This window comes from Opisthorchis viverrini, assembly GCF_000715545.1.
Source record: "Opisthorchis viverrini unplaced genomic scaffold opera_v5_90, whole genome shotgun sequence".
NCBI classification, from domain to species: Eukaryota; Metazoa; Platyhelminthes; class Trematoda; order Opisthorchiida; family Opisthorchiidae; genus Opisthorchis; species Opisthorchis viverrini.
Genome location: NW_008751743.1, coordinates 935,690 through 945,410, shown reverse-complemented (window position 1 = coordinate 945,410; position 9,721 = coordinate 935,690).

Below are 9,721 nucleotides of genomic sequence, written 5' to 3'. Positions count from 1 at the left end.
TATATATATGTATACATATATATATAACTAGACAAACCTTAAGGTTGTACGGCAGTGAAGCATCAGTGCTAACACTAATGCTACTGTCTTGGATGACCCTTTCGGTGCCTAAATGCCATGCCACCAGAAAGAAGCACAAGTGTTGGGTACTGCCAGGTTGTCCAAGTCTAAACAGGCGAGGTCGAGAGGCAGAGGTCGGACTCGAACCACGGACCTTCCGGTCGGTAAATTCACAGTCTCAGCAATGAGCCATCTCGCCCAAAGATACTATCAGGGCACGAAAACCAGGGCCCTCAAGCAAAGCCCTTGGCTCAAAATCCGGTATTTGGCGGAAAATGCCAGTAAATGAAGTTTAAAGAACAAGCAGCCGCACATGATCCAATTTCGAGCTTGGAGGGCCAGAAGACTGCTCTTCAGACCTCCAACCATTGACCAGCATGACGTGACGTAAGGCGCATCGCACGGACAACTCTAGTATAGCTGTGGGCTAATGGTGCGCGAAATCCATTACACCACAGTTGGGCCGTCTCTTTGTGGCCGGAAGAGGGACGACAGCAGTCGTGCTGCAAGCCTTATTCAGTTAGGTGTTGGAATCATATTTGGACATATATGTTCTGGAATAGAATCTTCCGCTTTGTCCGAAGTGAGTGCTGTGAATATTTGATAGTCCTGCATATGCACACTTGACACACGGCAACATGGTAAATCCTATTGGTTGTCTTTAGCCCGCGTCATCTAGGTCATTACGAGCAGCTTTTTTTAGCACGCACAAGAAACACCAGATGAGGTAACTTGGCACGCCGACTCATTCCTGTATAACAATGAAAACAATGGTGATCACTTAAGGTTTGATAAATACTGTCACCTTGTGCTGTTTAGCCGAATCCATCGGCCCTGTTTAGTTGAGTCCAGTTTTTCAGCTCATAAACCATGCACCGAAAGTGCAGTGGTTTCGGCTGCTACAGCTTCGTTCACTGAGGATAAGGAGAATGAAAGAATGAGAGCGATGCACTGAGGGCGACGGCCCAATAAATACATCGACTTCAATTGGTTGTTTCCCCAGTAGGCCAGTGGAGAGGGTAGAGCTGCGCAATGGAATCGACAGCTTGGAAACAAGAATGAAATTGGCTGCGCGACACGACCAGATCTATCAGGATTACTAATCATGGGTTTCTCTCGTCCCACGGTCCCCATTCGGAGAGACGGCAGTTGTGAATACGACTGAGTTAACTGATATGGGCTTTCATGTTTCACTGCCAAGTCATGGAGTGAAAGCGCCTGGATCATCTTCATGCAATATACGGCTGGGTGAAGAGAGCTCTACGAGGCAAACAGTTCTCTGGCATACGAAGTACATGGTTTAAGAAAGTAAGCCTATAGGCTTACTTTTTTAGTTAAGCCATATATGGCTGATCTACGGAGAGGGTGAGATTTAACGAAGACCGTCTGGAGAACCTCAGCATTGGTGACCTCGTGCTGTCACCGCACTGGCATGGCAGCCAGGGACCGGAATTGTTACAGCTGAATGACCAAGACCAACGATGGATAAACAGGATCTTCGAGGACTTTCCGAATGTAAATTCTGTGATCTACGAAGGCAGATCGGACCACAGCATTGTCATTATCATCATCGTCATTAATGTTTCCGGAGGCCGGCCGTCCCTAATAGCCGAACATCACATCACTTAGATGGGTGTATCCTGTGCAGGACGCGGACCAAACGAAGGCATGCTCTGATTGGCCAGAATGCCAGCCAATCGGGACCGAGCATCTTTGAGCCACTTACCCACCCTGCTGTATGCAGCAAGGTGACCTAACTCATGGCACCACTGGACGGTTGGTGTGGCATGAGAGTACTGTTATCTGGAAATGGCATGGTTGTACGAGAGCCGAGATACTGCCAGGTGCCCACGCCCAGGTAGGAGGACGATTAGGATCCTCAAACGAAGCATTTGGCTCAAAAGCCTAACCGCAAGGCTGCGATTTTGGCTGGAACTGCAAGAAAATCACCAATTTTACAGAGCACGTTGCCACATATGCTCCAACCTCCAAAATGGAGGGCCAAGATTGTGTTCATCAGACCACATCCCATTGACCAGCCTGCTATGGGAGAAGCCGAGTCGTGCGGTCACCCCCATGTATAGCTCAATGGGTCACCGAGGTACGAAAACCGTCAGAACATGGTAAGGTCCAGTCCTTTGGTGACGGGGTCATTTTAAACCCTACTGTTGGTAGTTAAGTTTCATGTCTACGTAACGAGTGTCGGAATCTGGCAAACGCTGCCCCGGCCTTCCTGATTCGAGTAGTGACCTTGTTTTTCAACATTCCGCCAGGAGATACGCAGCCTCCATATTAATTGGTTCACCTGAAAGCATGAGCCATGGGTTCGCTCCCACACAATCTTGCAGTAACGCTAAACTTAACAAGTGCGAGGTGTACATCGATCCATACAACAGAATTACGACCATCTACGCCACCTGAGCTACCGACATTCTCCTCTATAGAAAATCTTCCGAAGTGTCTGATCCGAGGAGACCGGTATCTTCGGCTTACTCAATGGCAGAAAGTAAGAGTTTTGACAGAAGCTGCCTTCTTCAGCCTAACTGCATCCACTTGTCGCGGTGCATAATGAAGCAACAAACCAAAACATCCATGTCCATGAATTTGATTGCACAGTCAACCAAGTAACTCAGAGACGACTATTTGCTGGAATTCAGTCCAGCGCCAGTGAGCTCTGGAGCTAAGCGCAAGCTCCAAACTGCAGATACCGCGAGCCGTTTCATAAGGAACACCGGATACCCGAACAGTAATGCGTAAGCCATCTAAGATTTTTCGGAGCGGTTTGACGTGTACGGATGGGGCCTCTTATGCGCTTTGCGGACAACACATATTGACCGACACAGAACAAAGGCAAAGCAAAAACTCCATGCCAACGAACACAGTGCGGAGTTTGAAGGCAGCCATGTGGAGCAGATTTCTTGAATTTAATGAGGGATAATTTTAACTTACTCTACTGCCTCGTTGGTTAGAGTGCGAACTTACTAATCGGAAGGTCGATGATTCGAACTCGACTTGCCCCGTCTAGGCTTGAACGATTCGGCAGTATCCCAGTCCTCGTGCTTCATTTGGTTGGCGTGGCGGTTAAGCACCGGAAAGGTGATACAAGTGGGCGGCTTAAATGAATTATAGACCTAGGCGGAGTGCCAGCGAATGAAGAAATGTAAGGACACAAAAGGCTTACCTGATGCTCAGGACGACAGTGGAGTTTGGCTGATATACCTTACTTTGAACCATTTACTTAAAATTCTGAACCACAGGGTAGTGCGGGTCTGCAATGCTTTGTTCGTGGACTCTTTAAGCTTGCGGCTCAAAATGTTGTTAGGTTTCCTTCGAGGGTCCCTTTCCAGGGCCAACGGCTCATTGAGTGTGACTCACTTGGTGGCAGGGGGTGAACTTGTTCGAGGAAACACGGGATAAACCATGACTGTCTGAAATCTAGTGCAGATATGCAAAGTCTGCGTATTCTGAGCAGTGTCGAACCCTGGTTCCAGGGGTATTTTGATCATCTTGAATAATTTGCCGGTGGTCACGATAAAACTCTGGGCGATCGGAGTGTCCGATCTTTAGGGCCGATTTCTCTCAGTCTTTCCCCCTAAAGAGGAGAGCAGTATCGCTCCTTCCAGAACGTTTTTGTCACCCAAAGGAGTAACCTAACTGCCTAAACAGTGCACCATGGATGACAGTATGCCTTCAATCAACGTGACCTCACGAACGGACTTACTAATGTTCGTCGGGTTGCTTTCTGTTGGTATTCCCGGTATCGTTCAAACATAGGGAACGGCGTTCATGCCAGCGTAGCCTGCAGGATCACTGCAGTTCTGAAGCCCGAAGCGATAGCCTCAGTTCGCCCGACAGCCTTCAATTGATTGTTTAATTCTGCGCTGTTCTGGTAGCGTTCTTGCATGCGCATCTAGGGGTTCAAGAAAAGCTCACTGATGTGGCCAGTTAGTGAACCAGATTTTGATTACAACGTGAAGCGTTTCGACTAATGATCCGAAAAATCTGAATCAATATTATTGTGAGGTCTCACTAAGGTACTTCTTCTGATGAAGTAAATTAGCCACCTTGAGAAACGGTGTAATTGCTTGGGTCGTAGAAGGTTCTCTTCCGAAGAGGATTGCAACAAAACATCAGCACCAACAAAGTTGTCCCCCTTAAGGTTGAGTTATTTCATCGGTCGAAAGATGGGTGTGCACGAGATAGCTCAGTGGTTGGGACGTGATTTTACTGACGAGAGGTCCGTGATTCGGACCCGATCTATGCATCTCGACATCCCCTGTCTGGGCGAAAAGGCATTAGGTTTCAATCTCACGTACCTGGCCTTCCTCAAACGCGATTGCCCATCCGATGTAAACTAGGGGTGCTATAAGGAATGAAGAGAAAATTTCTGAAGAATGGAGAACATCGAAAATCTTTTCTGACTTCAGAAGGAGTGGGCGGTTTGGAAACGACCGCGGCACTAGCCTTCTGTAGCACTGAATGTTTTCCTTCCTTGGAAGATGCACTGATGTGAGGTAAGCTTATTCCCGTCATGCCTCTATCAACTATTCACTCTCGGACAGACTTTGGAACAGCACTCCTTTTTTCAACAAACAGCGCCGGTCATCTCGTCTTTGAATATGTCGCTCGCTGGGCGGCCTTTTCAAAATACATCACCCACGGTGCAGGTGTGCTTGAGTTTACCGATCAGAGGTTCTTGATTTACAAGCTGCTTTTGATTATTTTGATTGTATGACACTGTGGTAATCTCCATGGGTTTCCAGCCCTCCTTCGGGCACTGTGCTTCAAATCCCGTGGGCACATGGCTGTATGACACTGTGGTAATCTCCATGGGTTCCCAGCCCTCCTTCAGGCGCTGTACTTCAAGTCCCGTGGGCACACGAATTAAATTCGCTACATCCAGCACTGGTGGCAACCCGAATAATTAGTACAGCTTTGTTGGATTCTTTTAAAACCTGTCCAAGCGGACGAGGACAAATGTTGTAGCCTTAAATTAGCCAAATAAAACTCTTAACAGCCACGCCCAAGCTTCTCGGATCCCGTCACTTCTAGCTATTTAGTAGTTTATTTTCATATGGAAGGCGCAAGCAGAAGAAGCTTGTAGCATTGCGTGGCAGTAAGATTGCCACCGCGAATAAACATCTAAGAGGCTGTCCAGAAGTGCTTTGAACGGGATAAAAGATGCAGTGTGAACAATCTTTGGAGGAAGATTCTTCCACGCACCAGATACCCAAAATGGGAAAAATAGCTGCCTAATGAACATGTGCGCTCTGAGGTTGAAAAATCTTACCATATACCTGCTACGTGTTAGTTGGGTAAACAGTAAACAACCTGTTGGCCGAAAATTGTTAAAACAATGTTTAAGTAAGCAACGGGTATCCCCGGAAACGAAGACACTTCATGTCAGGCGTCGCGAGACACATTTCGTATTCCACGAGTTTAAGGCCAGTAAGTATTTTTGCAGCAGCTCATTGGACACGCTAAAAATTCAAAAAGCTGTTTTTGTAGGTCACATACAGTATCTGTAATTGCATGCAGTTAATATAGTGGAAAGTTAGCTGAATCCTCTGTGAGATGGCAAAATCCTTTGAGCCGACTTTTAACGGCGTGATCAGCAAACGGCGCAGACGTTCTTGGGTTGCTCCGAGAAGGAGGGTAATCAGGGGAGCCTTTTATTCATGGATGATCTTAAATCGCCTTGTAATGCGGAAAATTAGATCCAACTGCAAAGCCAAATTAAACAGGACCCGGAGTCGTTCCTTCCGCATAACCTCCTTAGTGTAACCGCAGTTGGCACAAGTGGAGCCTATGGTCCAGCGGGTCAATACTGCAGGGACCCGTGCAGATATTGTCCTGAAAAGGTGTTGACTGAGGGCGTATGATCACCATACTGATGTTGGAATCACTCGGTCAACACCTTATATCAATGAAGTGCAGTTCTCCGCCAGTATGTATTTGTCTCATCCTCATTCTACCATCAGCCAACAAAATGATAAGCCAGCGGATAAACACAGTGTGCCGTCTGTAATGTATCTTGTCAGAACTTGAAGGCAGCCAGGAAACTGCACTGTTTCGTTACGTTCATCGACATTCGGCTCAATGGTGGCTGATAAATCACCAAATAGACGGACCTCAATCTCCTAGTCTTGGACAAGAGGCCGATCATTGGCTAATGTAATGGCCATTCAGTGCGACTACAGAGACTGCGTGCATGCGCCTCAGCCTCGGGCAGGCTTGGAGTAGCCGTGAAAACATAATTGAGGAGATTGTGGGCCAGCGTTATTCAAAGACACGGAAAGGATTGGGCCACAGACCTTTCTCAGACCTTTAAGTGAGCGGCTTGTTTGACATTCCACAGGTTGTCCAAGTTGAATGTCAGCCAGGGGCAGAGCTGAAAGGGCTAAACCATGGGCTCGAAAATAAAAAGCAAGTTTTAAAAAGTTGGATGAGTACATTATTTGTGGCAGTTATCTGTACAGAACTTCATGGTGACAAATTAAATATTGTTGGCTTTTTCTCGTCAGCGTAATTAGAGTAGAACTAACCATATTTTCGTCACCGCAGTTACGCCTTTTGCCCGTCGTTGCAAAACGACAAAATGCAGCAAGCCAAGTCGGGCGGCACTTAGATTCACCAAAACAGCATAAAAACAGCATGAATTGTAATTTTCAGTCGCCAATAAATGTACATTACAGAAGTTTCCCCTCCTTCTGAATGGACAAACCCTAATTTTATGCAGCAGCGGAACCGCCCTACATCAGGTGTATGAAAGTAGGGTTACAGAAATAAATGAACTATTTGGGTATTTTCTTATTTTATGCTGCACACTTTTAAATGCTGCAAATGGAAATCATACCGCACACCCGAACATACTAAAATTTCCCCTGCTTTACCTATACATAAACCCGTCTTCAGACCGCCTCCGACAAGACACATGTCATTCTTGAATATTCCACACAGAGCCCTTCTGAGTTTTCTCTACTCATGGTCAAGCTTCCCTCTCTGCATAGCAGATTTGTGGCAAATTTTCCTTCGCCGGCCAAGGTTAACTTGCAATTTAACCCCTGCGGTGTTTGCGCAACAGGGTTCGCGGCTGATACTGTACCGGTCGAAGTTGCGTCATCTAATTCTGCTTGAAAACGCTTTGTGGTATAGATAGCCGATTGGGGTGATGACTATTGCCAACTATCATTTGTGCTGCAATGTTCGAAGCGCACAACTCTAAACTTCATATCGTTAAACCGAAGGTTTCTGAACACTTGTGGTACTATGAAAACAATAGTAAAATAAAATCTTACAAACCCCTAATCGTGGTACAGCGCCGGATTGTATACACCGGGTTAAAAACTGCTGATTACAAATTGGACTTCTTTACAAATAGGTAGGAGGGAACACTGCGCCTGCAGAAACTTTACACCTACACAAAGTAGGGTGACCACAAGATGGCAAAACCCCTCCAAGCAAAAACAGAGGTGCGGTAGTGAAGTCGAAGAGCTGTTTAAGTTCGGTTAAAAACAGATGTAGCATACGTGCGGAACGGAAACAACGAAACGCTGGACCACATTACGCACAATAGGAATGGGAGAAAAGAACCGAATTTGCCCATAAGGTCAGGTTGGTTTCCTCCGGTCTACCAATCCAACTCACTGCGCGCAACAAGTTGGATTAACAGGAATGTTACAACTGCTATGGCCACAAACGCGTTCCCTTATCCAGAGCATGCACATAGAGTGGGGAGCGAATTGCCCTCTTCACGGATTCACGGATTGATGCACAGGATCGTGGCTTTTGCCCAAGTTTTCCGGGTCAGTTTTGTTCTTGTCATTTAGTGGCTGTCGTTCACCTGAAAGGCGCAAATGAAAAAGGGTCTATCAGTGCTCTTTATTTTCTCAACGCGAGGTAGTATGCTTGCCAGCGCGGGGATTTGCATGAATAAATGTCTAATAGTGCTTTAAAATATGTTCTAGAAGGTGCGTGGACAACCGTCGGAGGTAGGTCATTACAACCCTACTACCCGAAATCAGAAATTTTTTGTCCAATGAATGTGTGCGTTCTGAGCTTGAAAATCTTACTAAGGCTCCGCCGTGTGTTTGCTGGGTCAACGGTGAACAACCTGTTTGCCGACCTTCGTTCAAACAGGACATAAGGAAGAATTAGGTGCCCTAGGAGGCGATAATACCCCAGGAGATAGAGATCAAGCATCGCAACGCGCGTTTCGCAGTCCACGGATTTGAGGCCGGCAACCATTCTCGTAGCGGCTCGCTGGACACGCTCAATGAGTGTGAAGTCTTTCGTGCGTCCTGAGTGGACAACTTAGTCGGCATATTCCAGGATCGGTCTGACCTGAGCCCCATAGAATATTTGGAATTCCATGCGAGTAATACAGGAGAAAGTGCGTCGGATCACCCGTAGAATGGCGAATGCCTCTTAGGTCGGCTTCCTATGGTGCAGTGCGAAGGACAAGTTTGAGGAGACCCAGATGCCCAAATCTTTTTTGGCATCTACCCTCGTGATGTTTCCCGGTCCTTTCTCACCATGCACAAACAAGGCATTCGCTGGTTCTCCTCCAGATGACATATGGACGCACTTTTCGTCATTCAGAGGAAGGTGCCAGTCCAACGACCACCGCTTTGCAGCGTCTATGTCCATTTGGAGGGCACTGCTCTAAGTGGCTAGACGTAACTATATTCGACCCCAACGCCCTGACTGGCACATCCAGATAGGCCAAACGCCCTCAAGCTTGACGCCCAAAACCGCTATCTTGAACCTTTTTCCTAGGATATCCATGACCCCTGCTACTGAAGTCTCTTATTCCCTTGAAGAGAAGTGGTCTCAGCTCTCTTCCAGTTTATGCCACGATATACTCTGTCCTGTCCACCAAATGTTTGTCCAAATAAAGTTGAGTTGCTCCTTTTTCAAAATATTCCATCAACTTCTCCTCATCGCTGAATCCTTTACATTCTTACCTTCTGATCAGGTGCTCTTACCTTCCTCAAAGTCATCCCCATTCCCTTCGTCCGTTTTGACCATCATCCCCATCGTATTCATTGACAGGGTATTCCTTCTTCAAAACCTCTTTACATTCCTTTATGCCAAGTTTCCACGAAATTTCCATGTTATCCTCAGAGTTGTTGTTGACGCCTTCTTCCTCTTCAGACCCGCTGCGGGGTTGAGGGAGATCCTCAAAGTTTCCGGATGGTTTGTGCGCTTTTCGGTTTGTAGTTGTTTTTTATGTATTGGAGTTTTTTCGTCCAAAAATCCACAGAGAAAGGAATCCGAAAAATTAACCAGCTCTTCAGTATCATACACGTCTAGAGAGCTGGTTGACAGAGGTAGCAGTTGGAAACTGGACAACTGCATGCCCATCAAAGGCACTTCATGCCCCCGTTCATGGTGATTTCCGGAGGCTCTGGACAAGTTTCGTTGAAGTCAGTCTCCCAAACATCATATTCCATACTCTTGCCCAGATATGCATTGCCTTCTTTACCACCGGGAATAACCATCCTTGGCAGTATTTTCCGCAGAATCCCCCGCCCCTCCGTGGGGTTAAGCAGTGCGACTCCCTGAAAAACTTTAGGAAAATATGCCGCGTTTTTGCTATAGGCTTTGGCAGCCCCGAGCGGCGTCTGTAGCAGTTAATCATTTGAAGCATATCAGGGAG